Raw genomic sequence first — 25027 nt, 5'->3', positions numbered from 1 at the left:
TACGAATAGACAGAGAGCTTAATGCATAATGTGAGAGGAAAAAAAAACTTTTTTGACAGAGTCGAAGTATAAAGAAACTTATTTTCCTGATTTCCAAAAATAGTTATCTAATCTGTCTTGAGAATTAAATATTTGACTAATAAACATGATAATGAATCCGATGAATATTTATTTTAACATTATTACATTGAGGAACTACCTGGAGCTATATGTACCCCACAGAATATGGGCTTTTAAAATCCTAACCCCACCTTTTGGCTTCATTGAAATGTGAAATATTTCAAATAATGCTGGACAGCAGTGGCTGCACACTTCAGTTACAAGTACTGACATATATTATTTGAAAATGACATGATGAAGCAAAACAAATTGTTACTGGATAATAAGACAGACTGACAGTGATTTATCAAGTAAATTATTATCTGATGACACTAATCAAGTAATTAAACATTACAAATAAACTAAAAATGCTTGAAGAAGTTTAAAAGAGATGAGTTTTAGAACTACTGACAGACCAAGAATATAGTAATTGAAATGTTTTGTAATATATTAAATACATTAAAATATTTACAAAATTCTATTACCTATATCCATCTTAATTACACTAGTTCTAAGAAGGCTTTTTCTGAATATATGAATTTACTTAATAAAGTCATTCATCTTGGCTATTTCACTATTGACTCTGAAAATAGAAAAATTGCATCAAAGTTAGTAAAAACACCTTTTATTGTCTATTATTAGTACATAAAAGATACTAACCTATCTGACTTGCTCCAAATTCAAACAGTATAAATAAGGAATGATGCATTATTATTCATTTCCACTCATTTAAATATGTAGTCAAACCTGACTCTTATGTTTCAGACCCTGGACATTTTGTTTGCAAGAAAACAATTTTTATTAGTTTGGTCAGACCAGATATAGTGTCTTATTTACATGTCAGTACCATTTGTATAGAAATCATACATTGCCATTATTTATTCCTTTTTTAGATAGCTACCTCTATCTTTTTTGTATTTGATAAAGTTCTTTGTAAACAAATAATGGATATAGCTGTGGCTGCCCCTTTGCACTGTCATATATGAATACAGTTATGATCTTATTTGAAATTGAATATATTGGTTGCTATAATTACTTGAACGTGTTGCACAGTACTTTATATACACTGATGATCTTACCTTTGCATCAGGTGGGGGCACACCTTTAGCTAAGCAGTTTATAAATGATATACCAAACAACAGATTCATTTTCCCTACAGAGCTAGTTCTGATGTTATTAATTATTTTGACTTAATTTTAAAATATCTGGTGAAAAAATAGTTACTACCTCTTTATATTGAAAACCAGTGACCAAAGTTTTTTTCCATGGTGGCCTTTAGTATTCCTCACATATTCATTCCCTTGGGGTGAATTACTGTAACATTTTAAGTCACACAGTAATAGAGGTGGTTTCTTTAGAGGAGGTCGAGTTATCATGGAGGTGCTTCAGTGTGAGGGAAGGTTGGCATAATGGTTGATGTCTTAACTTCACAGATGCAGGTAAAGTATTTGATTTTGACTTATTGGCTAGGCTTGTAAAAGTCTGCAGACTGATAGCCTAGTAGTCATCTTTGAATAAGAGTTTTAGAAAATCTTTCTGTTCCGTTGGAGTTAATATGCACAGAAATAAGAAATATTTTAGTAACAAGTTTTTTTTATTGAATATAAGGCTCTTGCTGAAGAACTATCAGACCATGCTAAGGATTAAGGTAGCAAGTTGCTAGCAAGCTAGATCCTGTAGCCCATATATAAAATTAAGGTATCCAGTTGCTAGCAAGCTAGATCCTGTTGCCCATGGTGTCAGTCATTTAGGCTACATTTGCCTACTGTATAATTTTCATAATGTTAGTTAACCTAACAGCGATCACAGGCAATGTTTGAAAAAGTTCTTGGGAAATGAGGTATAAAAGTTAATTAAGAAAATCTACCAGATTTTTGTCAATATGATTTTTGAGTGCAGAATTACATAAGTGCCCTTTTATTTTTCACAGACCAGAGAGAACAATCATAAGACTTTTTACACCACAGCCAATTTATCAGACTAGCTAATAAAAGAACCTATCAAACTTGATATCACATTGGCGCTTTCATATGTGGCACTTGTGTCAAAGAATCAATGGAAAGAAATGTGTGATGATTCAAGTCAATATATTTCCAGCACAAGTCAGTTGTGTATTCCCTATCATGCTAACTTTTCAGTATAGGTGAAACTATTTAGAAAACGTACGGTAAGTGTGCCAGAGCATGTCATGGACACAAGAAAAAATAAGCCGTTAAGTGTTTTGGCTATACTTTTAAACCAAACTCATTCTGCTAATGTTAGTTTACAATATTGTAACAAACTATTTTGGGTCTATATTAGAACGACGAAAGCTGAAGTCCGCGAATGCAATTACATCGACACATAAACGTCGATCTACAAAAACAGCGAACTACGGAAACTTCGAAAGTCAGAACGCCGAACGAATTTCCCTGGCCCACAGGGTGATCATGGGGATGAGGAAATATATCCTTTCCCCCACTGTAGTGTGGTCTTGGAGTTGTTATATATAATTAGGGGGGCAAGCAAAATGTTTGGAAAACTGTTTTACATTAGGTTTGTTTACTTAGGTTTAACTTACCTGTATGGAGCAGTTGCTTCTGGGAATTCGTTTGGCGTTCTGACTTTCGACTTTTCTGTATTTCGCTATTATTCGTAGTTTGACGTTTATGTGTCGATGTTATTGCATTCGCGGACTTCAGCTTTCGTCGTTCTAATATAGACCCACTATTTCTTATATTAGAGGTGATAACTGAGCTAAGGATGCCCTACTGCACACAAAAAAATCTTATTTCAAACTATAACACTTTGAAACATATGTGATTAAATGTTTGGTGTAATTTGAGGTATCTGATTGACATTGTTTTAATTATCGTGTTTTGGCAGGGAGGCCCCTTCTGGACACTAAATCAAGGTATCATGGGTTGGCAGATTGATGGTGGAATTAAAATGACAAACTGCAAGATTATTCACTTTAGTAGAGGTCAGGTGTGTTCATGAGAGAGATTGAGTAAAGGTTGTGTCTATATATTAGATCAGTGAATAAGGCTGTAGGAACCAAAAGCATTCCCTGGAAGGATAATTCATAGTGCAAAAACCAGTAGAACATGAAGGATTTGAATGATGTTATTCTGTTTATGTGTGAAGTGATGATAAGACCACATATACAGTAGTATGTACAAATTTGGAAGCCTTACCTATAAAAACATTAATATGATAGTGGATTTATAAATTAGGCTACAGATCTGATGACATTTATGAGGGATTTGGAGGATGAGGAACCTCCAAGTGTGTGGAACAGTGTACACTAGAAGGGAAAAAAACACGGGAGATGTGGCATGGAGCCTGAGAGACATGATATGATAAATTGATCTGATGGAATTAAATAAAGAATATGCATATTGAGAAAAATGAAAGGAGCTCATTTCATTGAAGAGTAACGTGAGGTTTTTTTTTTTTATGATAAGAAGTTAGAGCTTAGAAACTGGTGTAGTAGTACAGAGTAGAACAACCAGAATAGAATGAAGATAAACAGGCTTGACACATGAAGATAAATGACTGAATCTGAATAAAAGAATGATGTTAGTCTCCATCATTTGGGACATTTTAGAAAAATAATGGGAGATTTGCCTTGTATGCACGTAACAGAGTTTGAAACATTTTATTATTTTAATGTTCCTTAGTATTTGTTAAAGTTTGATGCACTCACGTAACTTTCCAAGCCTAGGATAATCTCTCTCTTTGTCATTCCTTGTTGTTTGTGAATGTGTCTTACTCTGTTTTGCTTGTCGGTCTCTTTGCATATCTTTAGCTATCAGTTCCTCTAGATAATATATATATATATATATATATATATATATATATATATATATATATATATATATATATTTATTTATTTACACAGGTAGGACAGCCGATAAAATGCATGCAATGCCGACATTTGCATGGTCGACAGGTGTGCAAGACTGACACTCCCCAGGTAGGGAAATATTCTTTTTCAACAGGGATTGTGTGATCTCAGTGTTATATAATTATATAATTAATAATAAAGGCATATAATAACCAGGAGGTGTGGGGGTGCATTTGAGCCCTCCTCCCATGAAAAACACTTGCCATTGGTTAAGTCCTCTCTGCGGTAATTCACAGACCATGTACAAAATGTGCTGATATTTTTTCATTCAACATTTTGACATTGATATCCTGGGTGTCGGCATTGTGTCTATTCGATCAGGTGTCTTACACCCATACAGATACACACATGCACACACGAACACCCCACACAGTCATGTACCTTTATATATGTGGACACTGAGGACAAACACATGCACAGCATATGCAGACACACAGAAGCAGTTAACAAGGGACTTGCACAGAGAAGGAAGCTTCGGGTTCACTTCATGTTTTAGCTGTCTAGTTAGAATATTTATATTTTATACATCAGCTATTCCATAGAAATAATAGGTATGTGTAATACCAGAAGTGAACATCTAAGTCTGGGGAAGCATCTGAGGAATTTTTGACAATTCAATTGCAGTCATTTTATTAGCCCATTTAGTGCTCATCTCTGTTCTCTTCCTCTTTTTGGGTAAAACAAAATATGTGATAGTTGGGGTAGAAGGGCTGGCACAGGCCATGTGACCATCATCTGTCTTTACTTCAGCAGATTGCTATACCAATGTATAAAATGCATCTTCACAGTAATTTCTTGGCGCAAATCCTTATGTAAAGTTCCTTAAAATAATGCACCACCATGTTCCAAGAATGGTAGAAAATTGTACTGCAATGCAACGTAGCTAAGAGATGTCTACAGAGTTTTACAGTAATGCATGGTCACCTCACTTCCACCTGCTACAGCATACAAGTAGTGTTACAGGCTGAGGTATAATCTTGCTGGAAACCGACTGAACATGGATTATAGCTATTAGACCTTGATTTTGGTACAGGGACACAAAAAAAGAAAAGAATAAATAAAACTAAGGACTTTGGAATACAGTCAGGAGGAGTCAGCAACTGAAAATAGGTAGTTTTGTATATATTAACGAATTGTCGTAATTTCAAACTGGTTAGGAATCTTAAGAATTAAGGCAGAAACTTTGGAGGTTGTATTGAGGAGAAAGGAACATTTGACATTAAGACTTCTGGTTCTACTTTCAAAGAGTTAGGAACTGGCCTTTATAAAGTCTGTGGTTTGTTTTGACTTTTGTAGCTTTCTCCTTAATTGTACAGCATATTTGTGTATGAAAATAACTGACTCTGTTTTTTGATACAACTGGAAGTAACCACAAGAAGGAACTTAGAAGTAATATAGACATTGTTTTTAAAGTATCAGGGTCCCAGTTACACAACAGAATGCAAAGGTATAAACTAAATGCAATGGAAAGCCATGAAAAATAGCATGCTGTATAAAAATATTCTGTTCAAATGTCAGTGTAATTCAGTAAGTAGGAAAAATACTGGCAAACATGTACATTGAGGGGCTTTCAGAAATTAATGTAATTTAGCTTGTGTACGGTATTCTTAACTTCACATTCCAACAATGCGAACAACTAGCTAAAACTGGATCCATTAAAAATGACATTTGTCTGAGCTTCAAATAAACAGTAAAATCAAGCCATTTTTCTAGTAGAACTGCTCTGTCTCCCTCTCATGTCTTACAGTATCTCACAATATAATCATTCTTGGCATAAAAAGACATGCAGGCATTGCCAACATGTACACATCAGGCTTCAGAAGATATAAACACACTATACTTTGCTTAAATTAATAAAATAGTGCCTGCTTATGCTACTGTTGCACTGTATATTCACTCCCTGTCTGTCTCCACAGAATTCTCCACTCTGTACTTTTTGTTTTATGTTTCACCGTCTTCTCTGTCCCCTCTCCATTGTTTCTACAAGGTGACCTTTCTTTTAGTCTGAGTTTATGAGCAGTAGATAAATTTGACATAAGTATTCTGTCTTGCATGCCTCCCTTCCCTGCATCTCTCTCTCTCTGTCTCTGTCTCTCTGCCTCTGAGGCAATATAAAAAAGATACAGTATTTCTGATTCAGGTTATGTTCTTATCCACAGAGATTTTGTTTGGCTTCTCACTCTGTGTTCTTACTTTGACAGCAGTTAAGAGATGTCTTTCAGACCATGTTGTTCTGCAGATCTGGGCTGTCAGAAAGCTGATCATGCTGAGAGGTTGTACGCATGGAAATTGTCTACTCCTCTGACTAGAGAAAGAGACAGGACATGCATTCATCCTACATGTGTCAAGGCTTACAGTAGCACTAGAAAACAAATGGGCTGGTATAATAGATGGCATCATGTGTGCAACGTGTGTCAGTAACAGGAGATGTCCCTCCACAATCGACATCATACTGTGATAACCAGTGCAGATGGTAATCTTTGATCTAATAAATAACACCATAATGTTTTATGATCATATGTAATGTGAGTATCTTTGGTAATATGGGTTGTGTTATAACATTAGTCAGTTGTGGACTGCAGTGAAAAGGAGTTTGTATATTTCCCATCAAAATTTTAAGCGGCTGTTTACTGAACAAAGTCTGAACTTCGTTGCTGGAAAACGATTCTTAATGGGATAAGTTTTGTTCAAACAAAGCAAACTGAAATTCTGTTATTGCTGTTTCTCTACCTACCTTCTATGACCATTTTCTATCATTACTCAGTGATCAGTCTCATCATTAGTGGACCGGAGTTCCGCTGTGACGACCCCTAACTGGGATAAGCCGAAAGACTGATCAGTCTCATGCTTTAAAGAGTGGACTTTAGGACTTACAACCCGCGTTTGCATGAATCCCTAAAAGACATGATTAGTCTAGTTAGTCTAAACAAAGAAAATCCCTTAAAAATGAATAAAAATCTGGTGGTTTTATTATGCAGCTCAAGCTTTCCTAATTATGCATTTCATAGCCATGCCCCATGAGCAGGTGCAGTAAACCAATCTTTTCATGTTGTCACTTTCCACTTCACTATACTCTGAAGGATTCTGACTGGTGGAAAATACTAGCATGAGACCTAAACTGACTGTAACAAGTAACCAGGATGCAAGGCTATGGCATAAACAGTGGTGTATCATTCATTAATCAGATTATGCATGTTTACCAATATGTTTCACTATGATTCCTATGTTCTACAACATAATTCTTATATGATTTTGAAGCAAGATAGTTGGCTTATATTTTATACATGAAAATTCTGGTCCATTTGTTAATTACCCTCACAGTAGACACTGAACTACTTTTCTATTATTTCTGTAAGGTATGGGGGTAGTCCTGGCAACTACACAAAGTAAAAAGAAAGTATTTATTTTATCTGGGATTTTTCACAATGACATCTCTTCTGCAGTGATGATTATGTCCTCTGTCATCTTGCACAGATGGCAGCTACCTCATTTGCCCTGCCAGAGTTATGACTTCAGTTGTAAATAAATCAGCTCATCCATTGATAGAGTTGCACTAGTCAGATCTAATGGGAAAGGTTTTTACACAAACACAGAACTAACATTTACTATATACCACTCTTGTAATTGGATCCAAAGAGTATTTCCAACTAGTGAACTGAGTCTAGTGTGCCTCATTCTTGTTTATTTGATTCTCTATGACCCAGTTCCCATGTATTCTGACTACTGTACTCATTAGTTTGTGAACTTTTTTACTTTGTTATACTGCATTTCCCTTTCTAAACATTAACTCTGCCAGAAATTTTACACTAGAGTTACATTTGACTCTTGAGGATAGTCCTGATAATTATTTGCTTTAAAGGACCAGTGCAGCAAAAACTAAAATGAATATTTATTTGACATGACATAAAGTTCTATGTAATTCAAACCTACAAACAGCCTAATGTATACCTATTATTTATTTCAGTTTTTTTAACCCAGAATGCCTTAAAGAGGGTAGACATCTTGAAATGATCTTGTTTTAATAAAGAGCTCCTTTTTTTCATAATGCACTGTGATGGCACAGCTGTTGAGAATAATTCACCTTAATCTCTCCAGTCAGATTACACTTTCATTTACCTGAAATGTAAAATAAAATAAAATAGTGAGAAATACTGGTAAGTTTCACAATCCTCAGTGAAAGAGTCAGTGCCTTGTTTGCCGTGACTCTTACATATGCAGTCACCAATGCACTTTTGTAATTCTTTAAATTGCTATTCTGGTCAGCAAGTGTTCTATCAACTATCCCCTTGCCTGCCAATACAGGCTTATAATAACCTGTTTCCCTTTTGAAATGGACCTCCTCAATTAAATCATTTACCATTAAGTGGGGGTAACCCTGCATATTGAACATGTGCATTGGTAACTGCATTTAGTAGGGATAGTTCCAAAATTAAGTGAGTAATGCAAAAAAACTGGAATATTTTTCATGAGAATATTAGTATACTAAATGTTTTGGGAAGTGAACCCTCCATTATTTATAGAAGGGGATGAATATAAAAATATGGTGGAAAGAAAAGTAATTAAAAAGGCTATTCATCCAAGAATGACTAAGTGTGGGTGATGAAATATGTGTAGATACGTCTTGGAGGGTGATAGTATAATAATAAGAGGGAAGGTTATTAAAGTTCAAGGGAGGTATAACTGTGACAGTATATGGGTGATTTATGGGGCTCAATGTCTAAATTGCGAAGGTTTTTATGTAGGAAAAAAATGAGAGCAAATTGCGTAGTTGTATTTATGAGCAGACTTATGACATAAAGAAGAAAAAGACAGCTAACACTCTTTTTAGACACTTGGAGAACTTCCCCAAGCACACTTTTAAATTTAGTGCATTAAAAAAGTGGAAAGGAATCCGAGATGAGGTCCTTGGTCAGTATATTTGGAGAGACAGGAGATAATATGGCAGTTGAGACTTGAAGCCTATAGACATCCAGGACTTAATGAAGCAGTTAGTATAGCCCCCATGTCAAAACTAAAAACTTTTGAGAGATGAAAAGAATTTCAAAGTTTTTATTCTTAAATTTATGTATTTAGATAGGAATGTATTTTTAAAGTATTTATATAATATACACAGGCTATCTGAATATTGTTATGCTTCTGGTACCGATTTTTGCATTATTTATTATTGCCTGCAATTTTTAAACACAAATTGTTTATGTGTGTATATAGTATGAGGATATGTCTTTAAATTTTTAATCTGAGGCTAGCTATCACATGACCTGCCTCTTTTTGATACTTAAGAAGTATTCTCTGTTTAAAAGTTATGTCTGAAGAAGTGTTTAAAAACTAAAGCGCTAACATCATATTAAATGTGTTTTGAATATTAAGTTCTGCTGTGATGTTGTCCTTTGGGCTTGACTTTTGTTTTTTGTTTTAATATTTAGTTTTTTTATTTTGTGTGTTTTTTTGGAGTCTACATTTGTACTAGGGCTGACTCTGCCCCATACTAAAATACTCCTGAGTGATTTAAGTTAGCCTTTCTGGTATTCCACCTGACACACATATTTTCTACAAGAGCAAAGATCAAAACATCTCCAGTCTACCACATTACCAGTACTTTCATCTAATCTACTACTTTGTTTTTTTGTCTCAGATTTCCTGATTGCCACATTTACACTACATCTTCCCTGTCATACATTTTCATTGTGTAACAACTTTCTTTTAACCTTATCATTTTTATATACCTCTTTCCACCTTATCAGTTTTCAGCAGAAGAATCCTTTCTGTTTCTATGTTTAATAATCTTCAAATCCAGTTGCTCCATCAGAAGCATGTCTTTTTCTGAAAGTTGATAGTATGTAATAGAACTACATTTTTTATATACCTCTTCCCACCTTATCAGTTTTCAGCAGAAGAATCCTTTCTGTTTCCATGTTTAATAATCTTCAAATTCAGTTACTCCATCAGAAGCATGTCTTTTTGTGAAAGTTGATAGTATGTAATAGAACTACAATTTTCTAACACATTTCTCTAAATGTTATTGTTTTAATTGTCATTGCACAAATATTTGCAAAGGTTTTATTACTTAAACCAGTACAGGATGGGAAATTAAAGTGTATCATAGGTTCATAGGTAGGTGCTAGGCTATTGGCCCTAGGGCCTATATAAGCCTAGCCAAACGGTACCCTGGCTTTTGCCACCCAAGAAAATTATCTTCCTGTGCCCCTGTCAAGCAGAGCCACAGAAGTGATCCCCAGGGTGAATTTCCTATCTCCCATCCAATCATCAAGATTTTTCTTGAAGAGTGCTAATGAGGAGCTTTGTTTGATATACATAGGTAGTTTGTTCGAGAGTATGGGAAGTCTCTGAGATAGGAATCTATCCCTCCAGCATGTTCTGTTTATTGTGGTGACAAGGTTTAGGCCCCTAGAGCGTGTAGCTTGGAGGGACTGGGATATCTTTACGTGGAGCATGTCCAACAGCTTTGGGTTTGACATAGCTTTGTATATTAGGCAGAGATCGCCTCTGAGTAGGTGATATGTGACAAAGTAAAGCTGGAGTTTTTTGAGACGGTCTGCATAGGGCATCTGTTTGAGGCCGGTAATCCTCTTTGTGAGGTATTTCTGTGGCCTTTCCAGTTGTTGTAGATGTCTTGTGAGGTATATACCAAAAGGGGCGTTATACTCTATAATGGGTCTAATGAGTGATGAGTAGAGGGGAACAATGACCTCTTTTTTCCTGGATGAGAAACCTTTTGTGATGAGATATGCCACGTAGAAGGATTTCATATTAATTATTCTGAGTAATAATGTGTAACCTCCAGCAATATAAAGTATAACCAGTCCATGTGTATTACAATTACTATATTACATGATTCCATCTAGCCCATATACCCAGTTTTTCACTTCCTGAGCTTAGGACACTCATGCCTGCCACCCATATTACTGTTCAAAATATACTTTCCTAGTCTTAAACACCCAGTAGCCCTTCACAATTTATTTAAAGACCACAATCAATTTAAACACTGTGTACTTTTCTTCAGTTTTTCAGTAGACCTCACCTGCTATAATAAGGATAACTGTTTGCAAGTTTGCTACCTCCCTGTCTTGATTTTACATGTCTCATCATTCACTTTCTAGTTAGATAATCACATGTCTACAAGTTTTAGAGTTAAATCCAAAAAAGCTCCACTTCCTTGTCATAAATAATAAAGCTTTACACCATAATTTCATTCTGATTTATATGTCATTGGCTCTTTTGTAACACTTGTAGTTTATTCCTGAATTCCTTCGTTTGTTTGATTATTGTCTTTTTCAATGCTAGTAATTGAAATCTTTCTTTTGTTTGGATACCTGGTAGACCATCTGCAGTGAAGCTTCATCTTTATAATAACTTTCTTGGCTATCAAGACTTGCTGTACATTTACTGTATTTCACAACAGTATATGATTTTGGCTGAAATTATAATTAAGCATACTAGATAAAGCAAAATATATCATATCTCAGTTCTGCTAATGGCTTCTTTTAGCTCTTTTATTATTTCCAGTAGAATAATCAATATAACCACAAACAAGTGCCCCATAATATGTACTTTTTATCCATATTTCATAGGTTCATAAGTTCATTGGTGATTACTAGGCTAACTTCTCAAATGTATCTGATAAATTTTGATACTCTAGTACTATTTTAAGGGTAAATAAAGACTTGGACATGGGTGGTCAAGCATTTATAGGCTGCTTCTATCCATGAGAAACACAGGTGCTAAACCAGGGGTAAATATCCAAGTCCTAGTCCACTGGTTCAAATTACACTTGAATTGGGTTAGGGACAACCTGTGCTTCACATGGATGGGAAGTCTATTCCAGACACTAGGTTATCTCTGAGACAAATACCTGTCCCTCCAACATGTCCTATTGATCTGTGTTTGTATTGTAGGCGAGGTTTAGATCCCTAGATTGGGCAATTCTGATGCTATTTATTTTACAGATGTGCAACAGGAAGAGCAGAATGGGATCAGAGGATGCTTTGTAGGCCAGGCATGGATCACCCCTCAGCAATCTGTAGGGGACTGAGTACAGGGATAGGGCTCTGAGGTGGTTTGTATATGACATGTTATTTAGACTGTGTATTCTTTTTGTGTGGACTCTCTGTGGATACTCCATTTCTTGCATATGCTTCATCAGGTACATATCTAATAGATGTTGTACTCAGTAATTTGCTTGATAAGGACCACGAACAGTAGAAGAATGATATTCTTAGACCTAGATGCCATGCCATTGCTTATAAGTTGTGCAATATAGTTTATCCCTTACTAGACATGATGGTCAAAGGCCAGGTTGCTGTGTACATATATTCCCAAACACTGACCACTGGGTCTACTCTTAGGGATGTATTATCAATGTGGTAGGTACCAGGGATTGCCATCTTCCCAAAGGATGCCATTATGCATTTCTTGCCATTGAGTTTTACACTATGGCTGTGGCATCAGTTATTAGTCCATGTCACGCCTTCTTAGAGGGCATTTGTGTCAACGGGGCATTCTATGACTGCCTAGTTTGCAATTGTCTGACAACTCAGCCAGCCAGAAGTCCTTGACATTGGCCTTGACTTCAGGAAAATAGATGCCAAAATGGAGTGGCCCCAGCACTGAGCTTTTTGGAAGTCAATTTAAATGTATTAAACAAAATAATTATTTTATAGCATTACATATTATATCTTTATAGCATTATATCTGCATAGGGGTTCCCCAAGGATCCATCCTTGGACCCCTACTCTTCTCTGTTTACACCAATAATCTAGCCTCTGCCACCAAACATGGCACACTCATACAATACGCAGATGACTCAACCATCATCTGCTCAGCCCAGTCCCTACCCAAACTACAAAAAGTCACACAGGAAGCCTTTTCCTCTGTTGAAACATGGTTATCCAATGCCCAATTAATACTCAACCCAAACAAAACTAAACTACTCATCTTCCAACCCACCAAACATACTCAAAACAACTCTCACTTTTACATCACAGCAAAAGACACCACTATATACCCAACTGAACACACCAAATTTCTAGGAGTTGAAATAGACAATAAACTAAACTTTGACATTCACATATCCATGACCATTAAAAAAGTCCACAAAAAACTAGGAGCGTTATACAGAAATAAGCAATTTCTCACCAAAGCAGCAAAGATTTCAATAGCAAATTCCCACTTTATCTCCACCCTACTTTATGCCTCTCCAATATATACCAACCTAAGGCAATGTGATCTAAACAAGCTAGAGACCTGCTACAACAAAATCGCCAAATTTGCCACAGGGGCATCCTACCGTAGTCACCACTGTCTCTCACTTGCTGAACTGGGCTGGCTTGAACTCCCTCACCTCCTTCAGTGGTATCAACTCTCACTCACCCACAAACTAGTAAACCATCCACTAAATGTCCCATCCCTCCAGAATCTACTCCAACCCTATCGCACCACCAGACCACTAAGATCCAGCAACAAAAATCACTTGCAGATCACTAAAGCCAATAACTCTGCTGGTGAAGCACTATTCTCTTGCGCCATAGCCAAATTATGGAACTCACTCCCACCCACAATTACCTCCGTACCACCATGCACCCACTTCAAAACTTTACTAAAAGCGCACCTAAAAACATGGTGGCTATGCCCTTGCAAATCCCACTCTAATATCATCCACCCCATCCAACCACTACCTTTCTTTCTCCAATCCACTAACTACCTTGATTATAGCAAGCTCAGATGCTCATAAGCATAGTACTTATTATACAGCAGGAACTTCTCATTGTAACATTTGTTAATGTCTGTTATGTACTTCACAGATAAAGATTCTAGTTCTTTACTGATGTACTATGTTCTTCATCTGTAAATATGTTGTAAGTAATTGCTATGTTAAATTGTTAATCACTATGTAATCCAATGTAACTACTGTGTTTATTTTACTGTGGAGCTTTACTCCCCGGGCCTCCGCTGAAAATGGACCTACGTCCAGTCGGACACTCACGGTCAACAAATTTAAATAAATAAATAAAATAATAAAATAAATAAATTACAAATATCGGGCCATTTATCATTCCTCTTCTTGTACATGCAAGACTGAAACTTCAGACTACATAACTTAGACAACAATTCCATGCTAAACCCTTTGAGCTATTAACGAATGAAATAAGGAGTGAACTTTGCAGGATATTTATAGGCCACCTAAGCCAAATCTTATCATTATCCACTTGTTTAAGTTGGTCACAATTTATGCTGCTATTTCAAGTACAGAAAAATGGGTTATAGCTCTGTTAACGTGTGTGTGGAGTGTGATACCATATCAAACTTCAAACCTCTCCATAAACTATCAAAACTCAACTTATCTCCCTCTACTATTAAATGGTTTACTAGCTATCCCACTATAGACAACAATCAGTAAGATGGCAGGCTACCTGCTCACATTACTTAGCAATCCAAACTGGGGTGCCTCAAGGCTCGATTCTTGGCCCTTTACTCTTTAATATTTTCACAAACCAACTGTATACTTCCTGTACAGCATCCTGCCTGACACAATATGCGGATGACTCTACCCTTATTACCTGTTCTGACAGTTTCTCTAACCTCCTCTTTACCACTTAGCATAACTTCCTATCTGTAGAAAAATGGCTAGCTGACAATCAGCTAATTCTAATTCCCCCAAAAACAAAGCTACTACTCTTTTTTCCAAAACTGTCTCTAACCTCAAAACAACATTCACCATTTCTTCTCTTGACAATGCCATCATACAACCTGACCCACATACTAAACTTCATGGTGTTATTATCAACGAGCAATTAAGGGTTGATACTCATATTCAGCACTGTATCAAAAAGGCCAATCAAAAACTCGGCCTACTCTACAGACATAAAAAAATACCTAGCCCCTGACTCTAAGTAGAATCTAGCTCAGGCCTTCATCCTTCTGTGTCTACTTTATGCCTCCCCCATCTTTTCACATCTATAATCTACCCTTATAGTTTTATAGTTTCATAGTATAGTACTAGGCTATCTGCCCTGGGGCATTTGTAAGCCTAGCCATAGTGATGTGGCTTCTGCCACCCCATGAAATGGTACAAAAAATGTACAGAATAAATTTAGAATACTGTGCCTCTGTCTAGTAGTGACACAATGAAGGTCCCGTTATATAATAGAATTAGTTTACTATGCCCCTGTCTAGCAGTGACACAGATGTGACCCCTGGGGTAAACTTACGATCTCCCATCCACTCATCAAGATTTCTCTTGAAGAGAGTCAGTGAGGGGCTCTGCCTAATACGAACTGGGATCTTGTTCCAAAGCATGGGAAGCCTCTGGGTTATGAATCTATCCTCTGGGTTATGAATCTAACTTTTTCGCTAAACTCTGTCAATCATACTATAATGTTGCAAGATTTGCTAGTAACCAACCCTACAGATCTCATCACTGCCATGCACTAAAATAGCTCCAGTGGCTTGACTTCCCCCAGCACCTGCTTTACTCCCAGCTGCAAATGACTAATACTCTATTCTTAAAACCCCCTTTCCTGTCCTGCTCTATCTCACTAATATCACATAATACTCCTTCCACAACTCTTCGCAGTTCTGACCAGCTCCTTCTGGACACCTATAAACCAAATGAAAACTTTGGTAAACTTCTTTACAAATATATTATTTCCCATGCATGAAACAAACTCCCCCTTAACATCCGAATCATTTCTAACATAAATCTCTTTAAATCCAAACTTAAAAATGTTCTCCTAAATGCCAACACCTGTCACTGCAATGATCCCACTTAAATCCCACCTTACCATCTTACTACCTTTCACACTTTAACACCCACCTATTGCAAGTGTCCCATCTCATTTGCATCGCTTTCTCTTTTTGCTGATTAAAACAAACAAATAAACAAAAATTTTAACCTTTGTATTGCATGTTATGCACATTATTGTAATGTTTATGTAAAGTTCATTCTCAGGCCTTTTGTAAATGTCTAATGTTTTCATGTAAAGCACATTGTTGTAATGTTTACATAAAACTTCATTGATAGATGATTTTCGTTTTTTGTAACTTTGTAATAACTGTCTGGAGCTTTTCTCCTTGGGTCTCCACTGAAAATGGACTGCTGGCTCAGTTGGACCAACCCGGTTAACAAATGACAAACAAATAAATGACAAATAAATAAAACAATGGCTGTTATTTAGAACAAAACTGCATGCCTGATAACAAGGATTTGTCATGCAAGTAACGTAATATACTTTAAATCATGATTATTTTAAACAATCAGAATAACGATTCTGCTAATCACAAAATGCATTGGAACCAGTAGTTCCTTTATGATATAACAGACTGCTGCTGTTATTCACTTTTTTGAAATAAAAATGTTTCTGTTAAGCTTATTACTTATATTTACCTTCTCTTTATTGGGTCCTTTTCAATGGTTCAGAATTTCACAACATCGAATCACTGATCTGTGAAGACCAGATGATCAAAGTTGTGAAATACTGAACCTTGTGAATGGAGATCATTGTACAGTGTGGAAAAGGAAATTTACTGTTCTCTTCACTGTTGTGCGATCTCTGAGTTGGTATATTTAAGTAGCAGAATGTGTGTGGGGAGGGTACAGGGGCCCCCTGCAAAAAATGTGAACTAAGAAGTTTTCACTTGTTAGATTTTTTATTTACGGTTCAATATTTATTTTATTTATTTTATTTTTATTTTACATTTGTTGACCGGGCTAGTCCAGCTGGATAATTTCCATTTTCAGTGGAGGCCCGGGGAGAAAAGCTCCTCAGATTAAAACAAGGCTATAGAAATTAAACAATTACAATAAATGCCTGAGACACAGACAGTGAGCAATAATGGATACATATTAGTTTAGATCAAGTAATAAAAAACACATAGTGCTATCTACGTATTGAGAAAGGCATTAATTCTTTACAGTACAATTATGTTAGGATGGGGTAATTACATATTTTAAAATGTATGTACATACTTATAAAAGACAATGTTTGTCCCTCTTTTTTTTTTTTTTTTTTTTTTTTTGTTTTTGAGAACAGTCGTAACAGTACAGTCATTGAGTCATTCGTGATCACAGAGAAAGATTGCAGTTTTGACATAAGGAATTATGATAGTAGAATGAAGATAGTAGATTAGTCTGGATTGGTACAAGAGCAGAGCCAGAAGTTGTTCAGATGTAAAAGAAGTTGTTTTTTAAAAAGATGAAAGGAGCCGAGAGAGGTAATGTGTGAGGGGAGGTTATTCCATATTTTGCCTACTGAGTTGGAGAAAAGGCAGTTACCTGCAGAATTTGTAATTCTAGTTGTGTTGATTTGTAGCTTTTCGGTGGAGCGCAGCTGTTTCAAGTTATTATAGGGGGTCAAGAGGTTACTAAGAGCAGGTGTCTTTGAAGGTTGATATAGAATATTATGTGTTATTAAGAGTTGTTGATAGATAAGTTTATTAGGAAGTTCCAACCAGTGTAAGTGTTTTAAGTTTATACAGTGGTGAGTTCTATACTGGGATGCTGTGGCAAAACGAGCTATATTGTGGTAGGATGTAGTCAGTTTCCTAAGGTTGCTTTTAGAGAGGTTAGTGTAAATAGAGGAAGCATACAGTAGGGTAGAGATAAGATGTGATTGTGCTAAGGTGGTCCGTGCTTCAGGTGTAAGGAAGGGTTTAATTCTATACAGTGACCCAATCTTTTTATTAACTGCTTTTATAGTGTTATTGATGTGATAATCATAGCTAAGATGATTATCAATAGTAACACCAAGCAGTTTGGTAGTAGAGTCGGGGGAGATGAGGGAATTATCACTTGCAGTAATAGTAAAGTTTAGTTGAGAAGATTTGTGGGTAGGTGAGAATAGTAATAGTTTTGTTTTCTTAGGGTTGAGGAGAAGACATCTTTTTGAGAACCACTGTTCGACGGTAGAAAAGGTAGATTGTGTCAGTGACTGGAGTTCAGATTGAGTGGAAGCTGTGCAAATAATGGTGGAATCATCTGCATATTGTATACAGGTAGTGTTTTGGATAGATGATTGGAGGTCATTAATAAAGATAGAGAATAAGAGTGGGCCTAGTATAGATCCTCGAGGTACTCCTAAAGAGATAGGTAGTAGAGCAGATAGAGAATTTTTCCATAGTACTGCTTGTTGTCGGTTTTCAAGATAGGATGAGAACCAGGTTAAGGAAGAGAAATCCAAGGCAAGGGATTTTAATATATGTAGAAGAAGTGTATGGTTGACCATGTCGAAGGCTTTTGACAGGTCTAGGAAAAGAGAAGAGGTTGGTTTGTTGTTGTTACGGTTACAGTTGATGGTGTTGGTAAAAGAAAGTAGTGCAGTGGTAGTACTATGTGAAGGTCTAAATCCATGTTGAGTGTTAGCTAGTAGGTTGTTATGAAGGAGATGGTTAAGTAGTTGTTTATGTATACATTTTTCCATGATTTTAGCTAGTGGAGATAATAGCGCTATAGGGCGAAAGTTAGAAAGGTCAGTGGATTTACCTCCTTTGTGTAAGGGTATGATATGTGATATCTTCCAGATTGTTGGAAAAGTACTTTCTTTTATGGATCTGTTTATTAGGATAGAAACAGGGTAGGCAATAGATTTAGCTGCTACTTGAAGGAATTCAGCAGGAAGTTTATCTGCTGAGCGGGTAGTGGGTTTAAGTTTTTGTAAAAGAGATTGTATGTAGGAGGTAGGTATGGGTTGAAGTTGAAGGGGAAGAAGGGAATTGTTGATGTTACGTAAGAGCAGTTGGGAAGCATCAGGAGATAGGTGGTTAGCTAGACTTTGTATGGAAGTAGTAAAGAAGGTGTTGAAGTTATTGGCTATTAAAGAGGGATTATCAGGGTCTAAATTCTGTGGGTTGGGTGTAACTACTTTGCCTGGGGTAAGTAGATTATTGATAGTAGACCAGAACTTTTTTGGTTCTTTTTTGGTGGATTGCTGAAGTTCAAAGTAATAATTCTTTTTATCAGAAAGGATGACTTTTTTGGTATTGTTTCTGAGCTCTCTAAAGGTTTGATGATCTGTTGGGTTTCTAGAGGAGCGCCATTTTTTCCAAGATTTATTTCTCAGTCTAATTTTTTGTTTAGTATTAGAGGTTAGCCAAGGTGCTGTTTTGGTCTTTGTTCTAATGGTACGACTTGGGGCATGTCGATTTAAGATTGCAAGGAATGTTGAGTTGAAATGTTCAACGGCATTGTTAAGTGAGAGGTGTTTTAGAGGGGTCCAGTTGTATTGTGAAAGTTCTGTTTGAAACTGTTCAGGATTAAATTGTTTTTTGAATATAGTGTTCTATGAGAGGTAGGCAAGTTTAGATTAGTTTTAGCTCTAATGACATAGGTGAGGGAGTGATTGCTAAGGTCATCAGGAAGGATGCCAGTTTGGTAGGTTTGTAGGGGGGAGTTTGTAAGAATCCAGTCTAAGGTGGTTTCTTTTTGCTCTTATTATTTATTCTAGTGGGACTATCAATTAGTTGTTTGAAGCCATAAAGGTTTATATGGGAAGTAGGGTTAGCATTGTTACAAGATTTCCAATCAATGTTAAAGTCCCCAAGGAATAGTGTTTCTTGAGGGAGGTTATTAGAGAGTTGTTCAAGAAGTTGTTCTAAAGTGGGGATGTTATTTCCAGGGGGGAGGTATGCACAGATGATGTTTATTGCTTTAGTAGTGTTAATTTGAATTTTGGAGCAGATTATTTCAGCATTATTTGTTTGGGTAAGGGTAAGGTCAAGAAGAGTAAGCTTCAGGTTTGTTTTGTATAGAATAGCTACTCCACCTCCCTTCCTGGAGGTGCGGTCAAGTCTAACAATGTTATATCCAGGTGGAGTAATTTCAATGTCCTTAATTGAAGGTTTTAGCCAAGTTTCTGATAAGCATAGAATATCAAATTTGTGTACATCTAATAGGGCATGGAGTTGACTAATTTTGTTACAGATGCTACATTATATTGAGATGGGCCAAGGATAATAAGTTAGAGGGTGTAGTGGATGAAAGAGAGAAGGGTTTGATATGATTTTTGTGTGTTTTGGTAGTAGTAGCTTGAGGGCCTGGGTTGGGGTGTATGTCACCATCTAGTAGTAGATGGAGTAGTGTAAAATAGTTTTCAAGTTTATGTTTTAGGAGGGTGTTGAATATTTTCTTTGTTTTAGTTTTCAGTAGTTTGCAGTGTAATAGCCTATGGTATTTAGCAAGTAGGTAGATGGATTGTGAGGAGGTGTGTAAGAAGGATGGAGGTGGGGATGTTGCAGTTGTACTGGTATGTTTTGAGGGAAGTGAGAGGGAGACAGTTATGGAGTGTTCATAGGAGGTTAGGAGGTAGGTAGTAATGAGAAGGAAAAATAGTAAGAAGGAGATAGGTAATTTCAGTTGTGACTGGAGGATAGGTGTAGTCATGATAAAATAGTTGTAAGTTTGAATGTGGTTTGGTGGTGTGTTGTAGGTGGAGGTACTGTGGGAGTGTAGGGCAAGTGGTAGGTGTTGTGATATTTTAGGTGTGGTAGTGAGAGAGAGGTGGGGTAGGTTATAGTAGGTAAGTAGGTGTGGCTAAGTGTAGGGTGGTACACAATTTGTGAGGCTGAGTATGATTGGGTGTAAGAAGTAAGAGGTGTGTCTAGAGGCAAGTTAAATGTAGGACCCTGGGGGTGGGTGGGAATTGGGGGTAGGGAGGGGAGCGGAGTGAGCCCGCAGGGCGAATGGAGCGGGTAGAAACAACTAAAGGAGAGATAGGAAAGTAGACAATCAGTAAAGGAAGGTGAGTATGGAAGATAGGTGTGAGATTGAAGGAATACAGACTAGGTACACTAGAGAAAGAAAGTAGATTAGAGGAAGGCAGTATAAGAGTAAATGCAGAGAGTATAGAATGGAGAAGGAGCAGGTCCAAGTATAGAAGTAACAAAAAGGCAAGTAAGGGGATAAGAACAGAACAGTATGAAGGGAGATAGGCAGTAGGTCAGGTAGGATAAGGCAGATGGTGAGTGTGGAAGTGTTAAAGGAGAAACAGAGGTAGAGAAACACAGCTAAGAAAAAAGCAGAAGAGGAGAGTGCCACTTAGGAAATAGCACAGGTACAGTAGAGGGAGAGTGGAGAAACTACTGAAGGTAAAGAGAAAAAGTACAAAGGACTGAGAACTGTGAGCAGGAAAGGGGTAGGGGCAAAGGGGTAGTGGAGAGACTGAGAAGGTAAGGTACTGGCTGCTAACGACACAGGCTCAGGCAGACTTCGACTTTTACAACTTCGATCGTCTGGTCTTCGAGCAGAGGTTTGATGTTGTGAAATTTTGATCCTTTGAGATAGACCTCTCTTTAATACAGAAATCATTAATGACTTCCTTTCTTTTCCACAATTATAAGGTAGTGCATTGCTTTATCACAGATTGGATTCTAGAAGCGTTGCAGCTTCTTTATCTTAGATGTATACCTTTCCATTTACCTGTTAGATGTGCTGGCATAATTATTTGGTGGCTTGCCTGGAAATGCAGGTGGCTTACAGAGTAAATTGTATTATTTTGCCTTAATCATGGCTTTTTTTGACCATCAATAGGCTTTCAGATTCCACTGATAATGAATAGACCCCCACAACCATGAAAGAAAACATATAATTCCTTCTTTTGTTCCTGAGTATTTTCTGGTTTTCTTTTAACATATTTATATTTATGGGCCAGAGCTTCTGTAGAAAGCAATCACCAAGTCTTCTTTGTTTTTATTGCAAAATAATTACAGTGTACAAAGGAAAGAATACGCATTTTGTATTCTCAGACTCTGTCCCACAAACATAAGTATGTTGATGAAATAAGAGAAAATGCTTAAAGAAGAGTAAACGTAAAGGCTCTATGTAGAGAGCCTGCATGGATACTGTAATACCCACAGCTGTTGGCTAAGAGTGTTGCAAAAATTTAGAATTTTTCCATGACCACAAATGCTATACCAAATGTTTCATACATCAGCCAGAACTCAGTATGTGAATATACCTCTTCAAAACTTGTTTTCATACATTTCATTAGTGTGATACAATAACACCAAGTGGTGTCCTCTAAACTGTTATCCTGCACATCCACTGTAACTATAATCTGCTCTGTATGAATGTTTTTTAGCCCACAGACTATCTTTGCTAAGTTAACCAGAAGACATCCACACATCCAGCACTGATGGACCTACTGCATATCTGTAAGTCAAATGGTACTAGAAATAACTGGTCCAGGGACCTCAACCTCTTCTGTAATATAAACAGAACAGTCTGGAGGGTCAGGTATATATCCCAGTGGATACCACTTCTATGGTACAGATCACATATATACATAAAACAAAGCCATTATTGACCCTCTGTAAGGGTAATTTGGACCAGTGGATAGAAAATAGGAAAGTTACCCCAGGACTGACTCCTATCCTCCTAATGGACAGAGACAATGTTTAAACACCGTACCTTACAGTAAGGACCCCTAATACACTGAAGGTAAGACCAAAACAAAATAATCTGCCTCAAATGAAAAGTATCTAAGCATAGCTATGGCAAAGGTAGTTAAACACCTATGGAATAACACAGCTGGGTGACAAATAGGAAGTATTACTAAGCTAAAAATGTCCAATCAGGTACGATAGCCTAATAATCACCTATGGACATTAAAGTTTTCAGTCAATTTTTCTTCATTATAGGAACTATCACCCTAAAACTTTTCCCATGAACATTTTATCTCGTGTCTTGACAGAGCTTAATATATCCTAATCATATAATTATACATGCAGTGAAACTCTTAATTCAAAGCTTGCACTGTCACCTCTGTCAAATGCAAAACTTACATTGTAGTTATCCATGATTACGTCTTTTCTTGGTAGACACACTAGATACAAAAACACTTTAAAATGATCACTGATGTAACAAACACTGACTAATCACACTTTACTTATCTTTTCAGTCTACATCCACTAGCTTTCATGGTGAAAGCTATAGATCTGGCTACAGTTTTCAGTTGTTCCCTAAGCAGCATCACTATAGCCAGTTCTTGTATACCAGTCAGCTGTCAATCTGCATCTCTAACAGTACATCCACAAAAGTGACTCCATATATGCTAGTCTTAGCCATGCTGATCTACTTCAGAATGTTACTAATTACTGCCCTACTATAACAACATAATACCAATTAATAAATCCACATACCCTAAATTCAGTCATGATGGAAATAATTCTATGCAATTTTTCAAAAGTAGCTCAGTAATATAACTCCTCTTACTTTCTCTGTAGTGCTTTGGAGATATCACCCCATATAAATATCCTCTTGTCAGTGATATTATTTCTGGTATATTACAGTCTCATATTTTACTTGTGCACAATAGTGTCAGATGAAACCACGAAGTACTTTACATAATGGGCAAACTGCACATTGTCACCATATTAGAGAACATATGACCTCCAACAGAGTTTTAATGTACAGATATTGCCTGGTAAAAAAAAAAAAAAACAGTCCACTACTTCACAGCAGTGTAATAAGTAGGTGCTGTGAAGCATAGAATGAAAAAAATGAATGGCCACCATTGTTTATGTTCACCAAATGCAGTTTTGCTGTATAGCAAGTGTAAAATAAAATAAGAAAAAGTAAATAAAAAAATTAATGCTGAGGATGACATCATATGTGTGTGTGTGTGTGTGTGTGTGTGTGTGTGTGTGTGTGCGAGCGCACGCGCGTTCATGTGTGTACATGTCGCCATGTGCATATGTGTGTGTATATGCACATTCTAAAGTGAGACAAAAAGAGAATTTCACTGAGTGAGCTGGCAAACCAAAGAGTAAGATAGTGAGAGAAAGAAGGTGAGCAAAAGATTTGGTGCATACCTCTCAACTTCTTTGATCAATAATCCTGGATAAAGCAAATAGTCAGGGGCACATGTTTAACATAACTTTAACCTTACATTAGCATGCATTTCCTCAACACACGTATAATGAGACTATATTGTCTGACTCATTGACTGACAATAATCCTCTAATTTACCAGAAAATCAAACATTTTGAAAAGATAGAGCAAATTTAAGAACAGATGAGATGCACAGTGGGATTCACGTCTTACACCATATAAACTTTTATTTATTTATTTTATTTTACATTTGTTGACCGGGCTAGTCTAACTGGATATATGTCCATTTTCAGTAGAGGCCCGGGGAGAAAATCTCCACTACAGCATTATATAAATTGACACAAATAAGTAAGTATAAGACATGAGGATATTATTTAAAAATTAATTAAACATAGAGACCCATAAAAGTAGATGTACACTACCTAAGAGGAAACAAAAATGACATGAATATGCAAGTACATATAGGTTACATATATCAGGATTAACATGAGAAGCTTAGACAATATTAAAGAGAAAGATCTTATTCATTTACTTATTCACTTATTACATTCACTTATTCTTATTCAGATAAACTTCTTATTCATTTAATCACGAAAAGACATTTAAAGTGTTCCTTGTAAAGAAAGTGCTGTATTTGCTCTGCAAGTGTGCATGTTGTGTGTGTGTGTGTGTGTCTGTGTGTGTGTGTGTGTGTGTGTGTGTGTGTGTGTGTGTGTGTGTGTGTGTGTGTGTGTGTTTGTCTGTGTGTGTGTGTGTGTGTGTGTGTGTGCATGTGTGTGTATGTGTCTGCATGTGTATGTGTGTGTGTGTGTATGTGTGTGCCTGTGTTTCTGTTTATAGGTGTGTGAGTCTGCCTTCCTGTCTGTCTGTCTGAGTCTGTCTTTGTCTGAGCCTTTGTCTGTATGTGTGTGTGTATGTGTGTCTGTGTTTGTCGGTGGACATTACACACTGATATCACTTATATTTTAGATGTAAAATACTTTGTTCGACAACAGATACAGATGCTGCAGCAAGTCTGAAGCATTAGGTTAAGGAAGTATTTCATGTCAAAAATATAAAAAAAGTATATATTAATAATACAAATACAAAACAATTTAACCGATAGTCCATTGCCTACGTGCAATACTGTCCTCAACGCTGGGCATTATCAGGGAAATGATGGACCTTCCACGGCTGGTGAGGCCCTCTTCCTGTCACATCAG

General features: G+C 36.6%; 1 protein-coding gene across 1 annotated transcript in view; it reads left to right on the top strand.

The window, feature by feature from the left end:
• FAM131B (family with sequence similarity 131 member B) overlaps window positions 1-25027 on the top strand; it is a 1261947-nt gene that overhangs the window by 556071 nt on the left and 680849 nt on the right. The gene's annotated exons all lie outside the window — the stretch shown is intronic.

The sequence above is a fragment of the Protopterus annectens genome, chromosome 8.part0, assembly GCF_019279795.1.
Source record: "Protopterus annectens isolate FY-2018-M chromosome 8.part0, PAN1.0, whole genome shotgun sequence".
NCBI lineage: Eukaryota > Metazoa > Chordata > Ceratodontiformes > Protopteridae > Protopterus > Protopterus annectens.
Note: the sequence above shows the minus strand (reverse complement) of the source record. Positions and strands in the feature narration are given on the sequence as shown.